The following is a 17,616-nucleotide window of genomic DNA, read 5'->3' on the forward strand; positions in this document are numbered from 1 at the left end:
GGGTGCATAAAGATATAACAGAATTATTCTTCGGAAAATGTGGCTACGTACTGCACAAGGAGGTATTTTTAGCATCAAGCTGCATCTCACCCAGGAGAACCTGATACAGACACTGGTTTGGGGACCCTCAGGATGACTAGGTATGGTATTGTGTAACATGACATGATGGAAAACCTCAGAGGAAAGGCAACCTTGGGAGGGAGCAGCTACCATATAATTGAATTTTACATTCGGTTTGAAATGGAGAAGTGTGGGTCTAAGAATGGTATTTTAAACCTAAATCAAGGCCTCTGTGGGAATGAAAGCTAAGTTAGTGGATGTGTATTAGAATACTGGGCCAGGGACAGATCAATAGGCAGTGGCAGACATTTAGGGGATGTTAACAAATACTCAAGAATATTCCTACTGCTTTTTCTAAAGAAAAATGCACCATCCATCATTAACTGGAGTAAAGGAAAGCATCAAACTTGAGGAAAAAGCATGTAATTGCACAACAATGAGTGGCTGATCAGATGATTGGTTGGAATGTATGGAACTGCAGAGAGTGACTAAAAGGTTAATCTGGAGAAAGAAGTTACAGCATAAGAGAAAGTTAGCTAAAAGTGTAAAAAGAGAGAAGATTTTCTTTTTTTAAAATATTTGTAGGAGTGAGTAAAGTGAGTGTTGTCTTCCAGAGAGAGAATGGGGAGTTAATAGTAAATAAAAAGGAAATGATATATCTAGTTAAGCAATAAACTTTGCTGTCTTTGGGGTAGTGGATGCAAAAATATTCTGGTATCAGTTGCAAAGCAGGAGGTAGAGGAGAGAGAGTAACTTGGTAAAAGCACTAGGGAAATGGGACAGAACAAACTGATCGGGATTTGTCAGCCCGCAGCTCTATGTCCTGATGGGCTTCATCTTAGGGTCTTAAAAATAATGGCTAATGAATTAGTGGATGTGTTGATGTCATTTTTCTGAAATTCACTAAATTCTGGAAAAGTGCCATCAAACTAAAGTAGCAAATATAATTCCTTTATTCAAGAAAGGAGGAATCAAATAATGAAAATAGTCTAATTAGCTTGACCAGTCATGGGGAAGTGTTAGAATTAGAAAGATAGAAAAATAGAAGCAGAAGTAGGCTATTCAGCCCCTTGAGCTTGCTCTGCCATTCATTATGATCATGGCTAATCATTCAATTCATAATCTGTTCCTGCTTTTTCCCCATATTCTTATCCTTTTAGCTCCAAGTGCTATTTCAAGGAGTTGGATATCATACAACATTTTGGCTTCGACTGCTTGCTGTGGTCACAAATTCCACGGACTTGCCACTCTGGGTGAAGAAATTTCTTCTTCTCAGTCCTAACTAGTTTATGTTTAAACTGTGACTCCTGGTTCTGAAACTTCCCCCGTCATTGGGAACATCCTTCCTGCATCTACCTGATATAGTCCTGTTAGAATTTTAGAAGTTTGTGATTTCCCCTTCGTTCTTCTAAACTCCACCGATTCAATCTCTTTCAGTCCTGCTATCCCGGGAATCAATCTGGTAAACCTTTGCTGCACTCCATCTACAAAAAGAACATCCTTCCTCAGGCAAGACCAAATTTGAATGCTATATTCCAGATGTGGTCTAACCCAGGCCTTGTGTAATTGCAGTAAGACATGCATGCTTTGTGCTCAAATCCTCTCACTGAAGGTTAACATACCATTTGCCTTTAGCACCTGCATGCTCATCTTCAGCAACTGGAGTATGAAGAAACCCAAGTCTCGTTGCACATTTCCCTCAATTTATTGCCAGATAATAATCTGCCTTCCTGTTCTTGCTTCCAAAGTGGATAATCCCATATTTATCTGCATTATATTGCATCTGTCATGCAATTGCTGCTAACTCACCTCATCCAAGTTGCACTAAAGCATCTCTGCATCCTCCTCAAAGCTCGCTCTCCCACCCAGGGTTGCGTCATCTGTAAATTTGGAATGATATTTTGTTCCCTCACTCAAATTATTAACATATACTGTGAATAGCTGGGATTCTAGCACTGATCCCCAGGAGATCCTACTAGTCACTGCCTGCCATTTAGAAAAAAAAAAAGAGGCGTGATTATAGTAACTGTTTGATTCCTGTCTGCCCATTGTTGATCATTATTTTGATTATAGCTGGGAGCTTAGCAAAAACTTAAGTTAATCGGGAAGAGTCAGTGTGGTTTTGAGAAAGAGAAATCATGTTTAACCAATTTAATGTTCTTATGCACTGGTAAAAAGGAGAACCTGTAAACATACTGAACTTGGATTTCCAGAAGATAACTGACAAGGTGCCTCCCTAAAAGGTTATAGCACACAAAGTTCATGGTGCAGGAGATAACGTGTTAGCCTGGATAGAAGTTTGGCTGGCTGGGTGAAAACAGGAGCTGTGTTTCTGGAGCTCCATGTGCATTTCTGTGGGAGTCTTGGCTTTTTACAATTTACATCAACAATTAAGTGAAGGAAATGAAGACATGGTAGTTAAATTTGTAGATGGTACAACAATGATAAACAATTGCAGAATTCTGAGGTACAGAGGGATTTAGGGGATCTACATGAAACACAAAAGTTTAGAATGCAGATACAATAAATAATTGTGAAGGCTAATGAAAAGCTCTTTTTTCACAAAAGTAATTGGACATGAAAGTAAGCATATTATCCTTCAGTTACATAGGGCATTGGTAAGACCATCTCAAACTGTGCAGCTTTGTTTTCATTATTAAGAGGAGGATGTAAATATGTTGGAGGTGGTTCCGAGGAGATTTACTAGTTTGATAGCTGGAATGGGCAAGTTTGCATACAAGGAAAGGCTGGATAGATGCTTTCCAATGCAAAGTGACACCACAGCATGGGTTTAATTCCTGAACAGGCTGTGACTACCATAAAAATCCTGCCTTCTAAACTTTGCCCCTTGCCTGAGGTGTGATAGCCCTCAGATTAAACTCACCACTAGTCTCTCTAATGAGAGAGAGTGGGACTATGGTGATTTTACCTTCAGAAAATGAGAGGTGACTTGATTGAAGTATGTAGGATCCTAAACGGCTTGTGAAGGTAGATGTTTCCTCCTGTGGGTGAGTCCAAAGCTAGGGGCACTGATTAAAAATTAGGGGTCAGCCTTTTAAGTCAGAAGTTATAATTTTATTTCAGAGGGTTGTGAACTTTGGAACACAGCCTATGGAGGCACGATAATTGAATACTTTTAAGGAAGAGGTAGACAAGTTCTTATTGGGCAAGGGGATTGAAGGTTATTGGGGGTATATGGCAATATGGAATTCAAAACACAAAATGGTCAGGCACAATCTTAAATGATGGAGATGGCTTGAGGGGTACAGTGGCCTACTTTTCCTAATGCATATTATTTGAAGAATTAAGTGGCACCTGTGACCAGTGATGTCAACTGGCTGAACCTATCCCTATTTTACAATAGGAGATGGCAGAGCAGAGCTGGGTAGTAGGATATGGAAGTCTACATCTCCTGAATCCAAAGAAGGATATAGTTGTCTACATAATAAAGTTTGTATACTGAAGGTATTGAAAAATGTTGGGATTTTCCTGCCTTATGCCTCAAATTCCAAGCACTGTCATCCAGGTATTTAGCATAACAAACAGCTGATGGCATAGACTTCAAGTTTCCTACCCCATCCTCTTTTCCTTACACCAACATTCTCCTGAATTTCTGGTTTCAGAAACAAGAACTCCTGTCTGCTCACCCACCAGAGCCACAGGAGGAAGGGAGAAAACAACAGCATTGCATTGAAGAAGAGGCCTTGGTACTTATCTGATACGGATAGTCATCAGTTCTGGTATTGTAATTGAATGTAACTTGGAAGCAATTGTGGAGTTAGGATCAGAAGGCCAGGAGGGAAGAATGGTTCATTTATTTGCTTACCAAAGGTTGAGTGCAGACTTCTGGTCACCACAATATTGAAAGGATAAAATTGCACTAGAAGGTGAAGAGGAAATTTATCAGGACACTGACTAGGCTGGAGAGTCGGTGATACAAGGAAAAATTGGATAAGCTAAGATTGATTTCCTTGGAGCAGTGAAAGATGAAAGATGACCTGATAAAGGTACACAAGATTATGAGTGGCATGTGGTGGATAGGAAAGCACTTTTTCCATTAGTGCATGAGTCACAGATTCAAAATAAAAAAGGTAGAAAGCTAAGAAGAGAGTGGAGGAGAATTTTTTCCTCCCCCATGGAGAGAGTGGTGGGACTCCGGAAACATTTAAGCAGTATTTAGGAAGTAGCAGGGATCAGTTAGCTGCACAGTTGGTTTGTGATGTAGACTGACAGCAACATGGGTTCAATTCCTACACGCTGAGGTTACATGAAGGATTCTCCTTCGCCCTGATATCTGGTGACCTGCAGCTTAAAATACCACCTGTTGTCTGAGACTTTACCTTATTTTGATATTCGTTTGTGTTGTCATAGGCTTCAGAGCTACTGGCTAAAAGCTTGAAAATGGAATTAATGTAGTCAGATCTTTATAGACCAGTGGGCCAAATGGTTTCATTCTGTGCTGTAAATATCTTTAAGTCTATAATAAGTTCTGAAGAGATCTCAATGAGATAGCATGTAGGAAAATGCTGACAGACATATGTTCCGATGCTGCATTATATTGGTTGGCCTGCTGTAAGGAGCAGTCCCAAGCTGTAGAGGGTTTTCTTTAGAATTTCCCTTTGCTGTATCTGCTCCATCTGTCTATAATGCAGCTGACCCACAGGCACTGCCCCTTCTGCCTCCACTACCTGTTACAGCCTTTCCGTGCACAGGTTACTTCCTCCTCTGCCGTCCTGGAAAGATACAACGCTCTTCAACAAATCCAGATACAACACAAAAGCAACACGGAAACAGTAGATATAAACAGTGTGGAGATGGAGCAACACAACAGGCCAGGCAGCAGAGGAGCAGGAAAGTTGACATTTCGGGTCGGAACCCTTCAGAAACAGTAGACTACTTTGTCACATGTAAAGTTCTAAACGTTATCAAAAAGGTGACCTTACTTGCAATTCAGGTACCTGGCTGTTTGAGGTTTGCTAGTGCAAAGCCTAACTTACAACCTCATTCCTGTTCTTTGCAGGATAACATGGTAGTTCATTGCCAGGACCAACATTGCCAAAACCAGGATTCTGACATCACATCTGCATGGCACAAGAATAGTCCTGCTCTGCAAACGTCAAGCACACACTTGGAATAACCGTGTGGGGACTGTTTTAAACAGGTCCCACTGTACAGTCTGGGCTGGAAACAATTGCTGCATTGGTTTCCCCAGAAGGTGACGCTAAACCTCTACTGTTCCCTATAGCAGGGTTGGATGATTGAATTTCTCACCTATTTGTGTAAGGTGCCCCCTCACAACTAGGAATTTACAATAAATGCTGGCCATATCAGCAATGTCCATATTTGGCACATGAAAACAAACAAATGAATAAGTGGGTATGCTCAAAATAATTTGCTAGCGTATATTCATTATACAAACATGAGTAAAATATTGGATGAACAAACAGAGCAGTTGGTGTTTTTGCAGCTTCACAGTGTAAGTCAGTGCCAGGAGAGAAAGGAAGAAAATAATTTAGAGTGGGGGTGGGGGAAATCTTAAAATAGCTGAATGGAAAATACAGTCCACACTTCTATTAAATCAACATCAAAAAGGTTTATTTTTAAAACTATGAGCTATTGCCATATTTTGCTATCACATTTTATGTTCCACAAGAAGGAAATAATTGTTCTCAATGCTCTCTTGGGGCTGTAGTTTATGACAGATCACACCATTGTTGAGAGACGACAAGAAAAAAATGGCTGATAAAGAAAGAGATTGGTCAGTATTATGTCACAAAATAATAAATACATAATCCTACATGTCCTCCCTAAAAATAGTGGCTTAAAAATTTGACCATGCAGCTTCTGTTTCCCAAATGTTAAAAGGCTTCAGTGCCAGCAAATGTGACTGATAGTAAGCTTAAAGATTTCTCCATATGCTGCTTGTAGCATCACAAGTCTTAGTGCAGGAGGCGGCCATTTGGCCCAACATGCCAGCTCAATCTCTTCAAACGAGCATCATTGCCCAATGGCAACATCCTGCTCTTTCATCATAACTGTGCATATCGTTTTAATATAATAATTGACCAACATCCTCTTGAATACCTTATATGAACCTGCCTCTGCCACACTTCTAGGCAGTGTATTCCATTAAAAAACAAGTTGTCAAAAACTCAGCAAGTCTGGCAGCATCTGTGGAGAGAAATCAGAGTTAATGTTTTGGGTCCAGTGACCCTTCTCCAGAACTGTATTCCATACCTTGGCACCTCGCTGAGCGAGCAAGTTTTCTTCCCCCATATCGTCCTTGCTTCTTTTACAAATCATTTCAAACCTATGCCCTTCATTTTTGATCCTTTTACAAGTGAAAATAGTTTCTCCATATCTACTTTATCCAGCCTATTTATGATTTTGAAATTTTCTATCAAATCTCCACCAGCCTTTAGTTTTGGTCAGTCCTGCCAGCTGCATTCTTGCCTCATTCAAGTCAACTTTCTGCCAAATGATTTTTCTCACTCTGGATTATTGCATTTCATTCTCCACCAACAACCTTAACCATACAATGATCACTGTTTCCTAAATTTCCCCAGTGACACTTGATTCACTTAGCCCATCTCATTTCCAAGAATTGGATCCAACAGTGCATCATTTTTTGTTGGACTGGATATATGCTGCTGTAGGAAACTCACTGCCCCTTACACAACAAGTATGCCAGTCCACATTTGAGTAATTGAAGTCTCCTACAAGTACTCCATAATGTTGGCAACTCATTTCCCTGCAGATTTGTTCCTCTGTCCTTCTCACCAGTTGGCAGTTTATAGACTACACCTAGCAATGTAATTGTACCATTTGTGTTTTAGGTTTCACCAAATTGATTCTATCATTGGACCCTCCGAGACGACCTCTTTCTCCACCGCAATGATCTCCTTAAACAATACTGCTACTCTTCCTTTCCTTCTAACAGTGGTTTCACCTAAGTTTCTGGGTAAACCTGATGTTTTGTTGGTTGAAGATTAAATATTGGACAGGGACCTCACCTTCAAATAAGAACAGGCTGATGGAGATCTCTATTTAGTGTTTCGTCTGAAGTTTAGACCATTAGTTTAGTTCACTGCAGTGATTTCTATCTCTGCTGGATTACAGGGTGCATTGGCTCACTAAAACCAACCTCAAAAATGATTCGAGACAACAAGGTGCAGAGCTGGATGAACACAGCAGGCCAAGCAGCATCATAGGAGCAGAAAGGCTGACGTTTCGGGCCTAGACCCTTCTTCAGAAATGGGGGAGGGGAAGAGGGTTCTGAAATAAATAGGGAGGAGGGGAGGCGGATAGAAGAGGGATGGAGGAGAGGATAGGTGGAGAAGAAACAAACAGGTCGGAGAGGCAGGGATGGAGCCAGTAAAAGGAGAGTGTAGGTGGGGAGTTAGGGCGGTCCAGGGAGGACAGACAGGTCAAGGGGGTGAGATGAGGTTAGTAGGTAGGAGCCTCCCTCAAAAATGATTCAATCACTGATTGCAGAAACCATGAAGCCCCCAGTTTTGGCTTTGTAATAAAGAGATAGCTCTCTTTAAGTAAATACTGCCTTCAGTTTGAGCATGTAGAACACTTCTCCAGTTCAAACTGGAACATTTCCCTGCTACCTCCCAACACTCATGTCCTAAACTTGATAAAACAAACTCTTGGAACAAAACAAAATAATATCTTCAAAAAAATCTCGGTTCACCAAAATATCTCCATAAGTCAGGAGGGAGTTGCTCTGGCAATCCTCAAAATTGACTGTGCACCCCATGAAGTCTCATGGCTTCAGGTTAAACATAGGCAAGGAAACATCCTGCTAATTACCATGTGTTATCCTCCCTCAGCTGATGAATCAGTACCTGTGTTGAACAACGCTTGGAGAAAGTACTGAGGGTGGCAAGAATACAGAATGTATTGTGGTGGGAGATTTCAATGTCCTCAAGAGTGACTCAGCAGCAGCATAACTGATCCATTTGGCCAAGTCCCAAAGGACATACGTGCTAGACTGGGTCTGTGGCAGGTGGTAAACAGACTTGACATCATTCTTTTCTATGTGCTGACTGCAGATGCATCTGTCCATGACAGTATTGTTAAGAGTGACGACTGCAGTCCTTGTGGAGATAAAATTCCACTTTCACATTTGGAAATTCCCCTTATTGTATTATGTGGCACCATCCCTGTGCTAAATGGGACAGATTTTGAACAGATCTAGCAATTCAAGTCTGGACATCCATGAGGTGCTGTGGGCCATCAACAGCAGCAGAATTGTACTCCAGCACAATCTGTAACCTCATGGCCCAGCATAACCCCACTCAACTATTACCATCAAGACAGGGAACCAACCCCGATTTAAAGAAGAGTGCAGGAGGGCATGCCAGGAGCAGCACTTGGCATACCTAAAAGTGAACTATCAACCCAGTGATGTTACGAAGTATGATTACTTACGTGCCGAACAGCATAAGCAGCAAGTTATAGATATGCTAAGCAATCCCATAACTGACCATTCAGATCCAAACTCTGCAGTTCTGCCACATTTGGTTTGAATGGTGGTGGACATTAGTAAATTTACTAAAAAAGGAGGCTGCTCCACAAATATGCCCATCCTCAATGATGGAGGCCAACACATCACTGCAAAAGACAAGCCAAAGTATTCACAGCAATCTTCAGCCAGAAGTACCAAATGGATAATCCATCTCCGCATCCTTAAGTGGTCCCAGCATCATGGATGCTAGTGTTCAGCTAATTAAGTTCACTCCACGTGACACCAAGAAATGGTTGGAGGCACTGGATACTGCAAAAGCTATGGACCTTGATAAAGTTCCAGTAATAGTGCTGAAGACTTGTGGTCCAGAACCTGCCGATCCCCTAACCAAGCTGTTCTAGTACAGCTACAACAATGCCATCTACCTGACAATGTAGCACATTGTCCGGGTATGTACCAATACAAAAAAAAGGACAAATCCAATCTGGCCAATTACTGCCCCGGTCTGCTCCGAATTCATTGGTAAAGTGATGGAAGGCGTCATCAACAGTACTGTCAAGCAGCACTTGTAAGCTTTTAGTTTAGGTTCTGCAAGGGTCATTCAGCTCCTGATCTCATTACAGACTTGGCTCAAACTTGGACAGAAAAGAAATATATCACTGAATTCTAGAGACAAGGAGAGAGTGATAGCTCTTGACATCAAGGTCGCATTTGATCATCAAGGAGCCCTAGCAAAACTGGAACCAATGGGAATCGGGGCAAACTCTCCACTGGTTGGAGTCATACCTGGCACAAAGGAAGATGGTTGTAGTTGTTGTTCAATGTCAGCTCCAGGACATTTTTGCAAGGAGCTCCTGAGGATAGTGGCCTTGGCCTAACCATTCTCAGCTGCTTCAGCAATGATCTTCTCTCCATCATAAATCAGAAGTGAGGGATGTTTGCCAACAATTGCACAATGTTCTCACTATTCACAACTCTGCAGGTACTGAAGCAGTCCACCTTCAAATGCAACAAGATCTGGACAATATCAATGCTTGGGTTGATAAGCAGCAAGTAACATTTGCGCACAGAAATGCCAGGCAGTGACCATCTCCAATAACAGGCAATCCATCCATGAACCCTTGACTTTTAATAGTATTACCATCACTGAATCCCCCACTATTAACATCCTGGGGGCTACCACTGAGCGGAAACTCATCTCGACTTGCCATATAAATATGGTGGCTACAAGAGCAGGTCAAAGGTTAGGAATTCTGGTCTCCCTGCTGTAGGAAAGATATTGCTAAACTTGAAAGGGTGCAGAAAAGATTTAAGGATGTTGCTGGGGTTGGAGGGTTTGAGCTATAGTGATAGGCTGAGTATACTTTGGCTATTTTCCCTGGAGTGTCAGGCTGAGGGGTGGCCTTATAGAAGTTTATAAAGTCATGAGGGGCATGGATAGGGTGAATATCCAAGGCCTTTTTCCTCAGGGTAGGGGAGTACAAATCTAGAGGGTTTAAAAGGAGAGAGAGAGGAAAGGTATAAAAAAGGACCTAAGGGGCAACATTTTCATGCAGAGGGTGGAGCATGTATGGAAATTATTTGCCACGGGAAGTGGTGGAGGGTGGTACAATTACAATATTTAAAAAGGCATCTGGATGGGTACATAAATTGGAAAGTTAAGGGATATGGGCCAAATGGGACTAGATTAATTTAGGATATCTGGTCGATTTCAATTAGTAATGAGTTGAAGGGTTATGGAGCAGGTAGAAAAGTGGAGTTGAGGCTAAGAGGAGATTAGCCATGATTGTATTAAACAGCAGAGCAGGCTTGAGGGGCTGAAGTGTCTGCTCCTAATTATGGTTTTTAATCTTGCCTCTGAGCAGGAAGCCCTGAATTTGAGTCCTACCCAAGGAAGTCAAAACACTGACCACTATTCACAACACACCATGTTAGAACCGCAGCACCAGAAGTGGCAGGAAGGAACACAGTAGTAGGGGATGGGAGGTGTAGTGCTGCAGGATGCTCAAATGTAACAAGTTTTCCATTACCAAGACCGAGGCCTACTGTAAGTAAGGGGTTGGAGGGAGATCAGGCACGTGCCAGAAACTGTTAGAAAAGTGTGCAACCTTTGGCCCTATCACCTTTCAGAAGCCTGTCCCAGGAAGCAGGATGAAGGGAGAACAGCAGAGTAATGGCCTTGGAGGCCTGTTCTTAACACCCACCACCAGCCATGTAGATAAGACAGGGGAAATCAAAGTCAGAGCAAGGAGCCAGTGGCAGGTATCTTGGTTGTTGGGCAGGATGACAGAAAAAGAAAAACAGGCCAGTAATAGTGCTGAAGACTTGTGGTCCAGAACCTGCTGATCCCCTAACCAAGCTGTTCCAGTACAAGACATGAGATATGTTTTAAATTTAGGCAGATTACGTTTCTCGGTTAATTATGTCCTCTGTGACTAAACCAATGTGCTGTAAAAAGGGTTCAAAATCAATTCTATAATCTGCAGTGGTCAGCACACAAGACCCACTCTGCCCTTGGATCTCAAGAATTTGCTCTAAAAACCCAGAGACAGGAATGTTTTTTAAAAATTTTGGGACTAGCAACACTTCATTTCCTGCCCAACCATTCCTGTCCCAACACCATCCACATACCTCCTCAACCATTTCTACCTACTCCTCCCACTACAACCCTCTTGCAGCCTGCTAGTCTACGTGACTAGAAAGACTTGAACAGTGGGTGTAAAAACAACAAGATCATATTTCCTGTCGCTGCAAATCAACTAGAGAGATTGTTAGCCACAAGGAAGAAGTATGTCACATCACAGGATTAGGTATGGCAGATGAGCAGAATTGGAATGTGGGCAAATTGCCAGCATTGAGATACTTAAATACCATGATCACAACAACTCTCATTGAGTTGCAGTACAGTTATGGTGACCAATGGGACATCTTGTGAATCTACAACCATTCCCAGCTGTTCTTACAGCGAGAAAGTAACAGAACAGTATTTTAGTTGAACAGTTAAGTTAACAACTGATTTAGCATCCACTACAGTCTGTAGAGGAGAATTTTAAATATCTACCACTTGAGTGTAAAGCACTTCCTAACATCTCTCCAGAATGGTTTGGCCCTAATTTTTTGGACTATGCCTCAGAATTCTATAATCACCAGTGGAAAGAGTTTTGGTCTACCTTGTTTCTTCCTGTTATCTTGAAAAGATAGATCAGATCATCCTTTAACTGTCTAAATTCTAGAGAAAACAGGCCTAATTTGTGTAATCTCTCCTCAACCCGTGAAATCCAGGTATCACTCTTGTATTCCATTCCAAGAGGATTTTTCTTTTGTCCATTCTTGGGATGAAGGCATCACTGGCTAGGCAGAATTTTAGAGTCAACCACATTGCTGTATGTCCAGAGTCACACGTAGGCCAGACCAGGTAAGAATGACAGTTTCCTTCCCTAGAGGGCATTAGTGAACCAGATGGGTTTCCCCCCCGCAACAATCAGCAGTGGATTCATGGTCTTCATTAGATTCTTAATTCCAGATGTTTATCGAATTCAAATTCCATCATCTGCCGTGGTGGGATTCAAACCTGGGTCCCCAGAACATCTGGGTCTCTGGATCAACAGTCCAGCAATAATACCACTTGACCGTCACCTCCCCATGAATGCTATCCAATGATCCACAACTGGCATCATGAGCTTTAGTTGAAAGCAAAATCACTTGCTCAGATCATATGAATTGCTTGTAAGCAAAACAATAAAAATTGCATTGTTACAGCCAGTCTTCTTACGTTAAAGTGGAAGATTGAGGAGATAAGGAAGCCCTACCTATACCAGATGCTGCTGTAACCAAGCAGGGAGATTGCTATGTGATAATGTGTGCCTAAAGTGGAAGTGTATTCTGTCTGTGACACAGGTACCTCAGTATTTAGTTCTCATTAAAAAGTATGATAAATTATTTTTGAAACGGTCCTTGACTGACCTTCATTTTAATGCAGTGCGATTCAACAACCACCTGTGTTTATAGGTCTTTTATCATAAAAATGTTCCATGAGCGGTAGGAAACAATTTAACACGGAGGTACATGAGGTGTAGGGAACGTGGTCAAGGATTAGTTGAACAGATACATTTTCATTAATGTCTTAAAAGGAAGGAGAAATAAAGAGACAGCTTAGGAAGGTATTTCAGAATTAAGCTCACAACTGAAAGGACACCACCAAAAATAGAGTTATTAAAACTAGGAATGGAAAAACAGTGATCATTTCATTGTAGTTGGTCTATATAAACAGACTATGAACCTAAATGAGGCCCCTAGTACAGATTTATAATTGCATCAGATCTGATTGAAAAAGTGTTTGAAATGCAAAGCTATTCAGCAAATTTGAATTTGAAATCTGAAATAACTTAGAGGCTGGTATCTAGTCACCCTTTGTTTAAAAACTTGTGCACTGTACACTGGTTGTGGCCAGCTGAGTCAGTACCCTGGACTGAGGAGATTCTAAAACCCCTGATTATATTGGTCAGCCAGGGCTTTGATTGGCATAGGTTAACAACCCCAATCAAGGATCTCAATCAACAAGGTCCATCAGGTTCCAATCACTACATCATCCCCCACTGCCCCTGCTGCTCCAACTCACGTAGCTTTTCCTGCTATGTTTTCGCCCCAGGTCGGTACCTCTGACTCAGACTGTGACACAGGTAGAGTGTACCGGACCGTAGCCCGCCTCTTGCATCTGGAGCATCTCAGGAAAGAGCCTCTTCTTCCGGCAAAAGTGATAGAGGCTGCATCCATCTCAGACTCAGGTTTCCTCGACACTAGATGGAGGGGGAGAACCTAGTCTGACAGGCCTTCTGGATGTTTTGAGGGGCTAGGTATGTTTTGCTCTTGTCCCATTTGCAAGGTAACAGCTTTCAGGTGATCCACGTTTGTTCAGGACCACCTCACCTACACGAAGTTTGTAGGTCACATGGCCTGACCTCACATCAACCTTGCCTTATACCCATATAGGGCAATTTCCATGGTTCTGGCACCAAATTTAGTCCTATGAATTAAATTGTCTCTTGCTTAGAGGAGGCACGTGGCCAGCATTAGCATTCCAGCTGCCACTTCACCCTTGCTCCCAGGTCTGGGAATTATCAGGTCTAAGCTGGTGCCTCTGAGAAGGTTAAGCCTCTTAAAACCAAAAATACTTGCGGACCTGCAGCAATCAGAAGGATTACTCACTGCTTTTCATCTGCCACAATGTTATTTGCCTGGGAAAAACATTGTGTTCTTTCCACATACTAGGCCCAGTCTTCAACAGCAGGATCGAACAAGTCAAGCTTCCCAAATAAGGACATGCCAAAAATGTTTACCCCAATCCAAGATGGATGTTGTGAGCAAAATGTTCTTCAGGCACATATCGCTTTCCCCCCATTGCCATTTGAAATAACTAGACAGAGGCTGGTATCCTGTCACCAAGTCATCCTTTATTTACTTGTGCATAGTACACTGGCTGTGGCCAGCTAGCTTGGATTCAGCCCCCTGGACTGAGGAAATTCTAAATCCAAAATCCCGATTATATTGGTCAGCCAGGGCTTCCCGTTTGATTGGGGTTGTTAACCTTGGCCAGGGATCTCATGGTCAATGTGGTACACCTGGTTCCAATCAATGCAAACTCCTTAACCAGAAAAGTGTCCATTGTCTGCCTAATAGATGATCCATTATGTGCATTTCTAACAATGTCTGTCTCAGATACTGTACAACAGAGCTCAAAGGCTTAGTGGTTGAAAAGTAATATCTGCATAGAATCAAAGAATGGTTACAGTGTAGAAAGTGACTATTCAGCCTTTGAGCACAAGCAAAAGCAAAATTAGCCAATTCCATTCCCCATCCTTTTCCTATAACTGTCCAATTATTTTCTCTTCAGGTGTTAATTTGAAATCCAAAATTGAAACTGCCCGCACCATAGATCGAACCACTCATTGAGGATAAATGGTTTTATCATGTCACATTTGGTTCTTTTTCCAACACTAAATTCATCCTCTGGTTCTTTACCCTTTCACCACTAAAAGGGTACCTGATCTGCCATAATCTCAATTTCAAACACCTTTGATTTCCTCTTAATTTTGCCCTCTTTAATGAGATGCACAAAGGCAGCATTAAATACGATCTACAAGATGTATTGCATAAATTCATCAAGGTTCCTTCGACAGTCCCTTCCAAACTCATGACCATCTACCATTTAGAAGGACAAGAGCAGCAGATATGTGGGAACACCAGCATCTGCACATTCCCCTCCAAGCCACTCACCATCATGTCTTGGAAACATATTGCTACAGGTAGTTCTCCTATAATGCAGGAGCTGCATTCTTGTGTGACCTCTTGTAGAAAAATCACGTTATAGGGAAATCACGATACTTGTACAGTGGAAAGTTCACTTTAACCAAACAGTGTCCACTATTCATCACATTACAGCCAATTCGTGTTAACAAAACATGCGTTATAGCAGAGCTACCTGTATTCCTTCATTGTCACTAAAGTCAAAATCCTGGAATTCCCTACCTAACAACATAGTGGGTCTACCTGCAGCACTTGGATTAGTGGTTCAAGACGACAACTCACCAGCACCTTCTCAAGGGCAACTAGAGAAGGCAATTAATGTTGGTTCAGCTAGCATAACCAACATCACTGAATGATTAAATAAATAAAACTTGTAGTAAATACTCCATCAAGAATCTTGTGTTAATGAATACCACTAGTCAACCAACAGTTATAACCCAGAGACTTGCCTTCAGGCTGAATCTTTTTTGCCCTGCATGTTCCCAGCCTCAATTCCACTTGTGTATCTTGTTTTCCAGAGCTTGAAGGAGTGTGGCGGGGTGGGGGGAAGCTTTTATTCAACCAGCCTGGATGACATGAATGATCCTGTAGAAGTTATCCATTTAGGTGGCAGTATTTATAAATCCAACTCTTTTGGTCATTGTCTTTCTAAACCACTTACCAGAATCTTAATTGAGAACTTATTGTAAAAGGTAAAGTCACCATTATCTTACCAGACCATAGGGTTACTCTCAGAATTGATGGCTCAAGTGGAGGGTCACCATGACTTAGGTGAGGGCAGAAAGAGAGAGAAAGAAAAAAGAAAAGAGAATCCTTCATCATAACATCAGCAGGTGCAGGAATTGTGCTCATGCTACATTGTAAAGCAGCTGTCCAGCCAACTGACCTCCAAAGATTTGCTCATAGTCCATGTTTGAAGGGATTACAATCTTGCAGATCTCAAGGCTGTTAGACTTAGGTTTTAAATCATTGGTTCAAGATCTCCTTTTATGAGTCCTTGGGTCTTTGACCCACCTTTTTAAAGCTACTGACCTGGGATTCAATAGTGATACATAGAAAGAGGGCTTTTGTGATTGGATGTCATATCTTTGCACTGCATCTCCTAAAACACATGCTAGATATCAGGAGAATTCTGCAGTTGAAGGTGTAGAATAGAGGCAGTGGCAGAGATAGTGGGAGTGTGCATTGTAAATGAAATAAACAGTGCTGGAGAAACTCACTAGGTCTGGCAGCAGAAGAGTCATTTCAGACTTGAACCATTAACACTTTCTCTCTCCACCAGTGCTGTCAGACTTGGAGTTTCTCCCACATTTTCTATATTTCGTATTTCCAGCATCCACTGTATTTTACTTTAACACTGAATGATCCTGAATGCACTACTTAATGTAGGACAAGTGAGTTCTGTAGGAGCCACTGAGTTGCAGTAAATAAATAGCATGAGGGCAAATATAAATGGAAGAGCAGTCATTGGCCTTATGAACCACAAGTCTGGTCATTTTACAACAGACTGACTTAGATGCAGGAGCTGTGCAGAGGAAACCGATTGACTAAAATTAGATTGGGGTCGAAAGAGCAGAACATTGGATAAGCTGTTCTTACAAAATGTGAAAATGTGCAAACCACATTAGGATTTAAGTGTTGGGGTAGGATTGTTGATGGACAAAATACAACCAGCACTGGTTATTAAATGAGGGACCAATTCAAGGGTTTGAGGGAACCCACAAGTTTGAGTAGTGTAACCATCCAAAGGAACTGACTTTGCCATAACTAAGCTTCACTCTTGACTTGAGGTTTTTTAAAAAAAGAAATGGGGTACTGTAATAGGTCCCTTGAAACACCACTACTAACCTAATAAATGGAAATACATTCATTCCACAGAGTAATGTTTTAAAAGGAACTAGCCCCCTACTGGCTCCTCCTGTGATATCGTAGAGTTCAACTTAACCTTACACTGTCCTGACTGTCATAGAATTAAAATTCTACTGTCAAACAGAACTGAATGTAGCTACACCACAGACTACAGTGATTCAAAGAGGCAGATCATCACCACCTCAAAGCAATCAGGTGTAACTCATGACTTAAGCACACAGAATGCACAAGAGTTTCAGCTTTTTAATTCCATCAGCATTAAACCCGTAAAACTTATCTTAAAGGAATTTAAAAAAAGGATGTCTCTTGCTCAATACTTTAAAACACAAGACCATAAGACATAGAAGCAGAAATTAGGCCATTCAGCCCATCAAGTCTGCTCTGCCATTCAATCATGGCTGATAAGTTCCTCAACCCCATTCTCCCACTTTCTCCCCATAGGTTCTTGATCATCAATGGGATCAAGGGTTATCAGTCTTAAATGTACTGATGACCTGGCCCACAGCCTTCTATGGCAGTGAATTCCATAGATTCACCACTCTGGCTGAAGAAGTTTCTCCTTATCTCTGTTCGAAAAGGTCTTCCTTTTACTCTAAGCCTGTGCCCTCAGGTCCTAGTCTCTCCTACCAATGGAAGCATTTTCCCCAACATCCACTCTGTCCAGGCCATTCAGTATTAAGTTTCAATTAGATCTCCCCTCATTCTTCTAAACTCCAATGAGTGAATATAGTCCGAGTCCTCAAACATTTCTTTTGTTAAGCTTTCCATTCCTGGGATCATTCTCATGAATCTCCTCTGAACCTGCTCCAGGACCACTACATCCTTCCTGATATGGAGCCCAAAACTGCACACAATACTCCAAATGTGGCCTGACCAGAGCCTTAAAGCTTTAGTACATCCCTGCTTTT

This window comes from Rhincodon typus, chromosome 23 (genome assembly GCF_021869965.1).
Source record: "Rhincodon typus isolate 14 chromosome 23, sRhiTyp1.1, whole genome shotgun sequence".
In the NCBI taxonomy this organism is placed as follows: Eukaryota; Metazoa; Chordata; class Chondrichthyes; order Orectolobiformes; family Rhincodontidae; genus Rhincodon; species Rhincodon typus.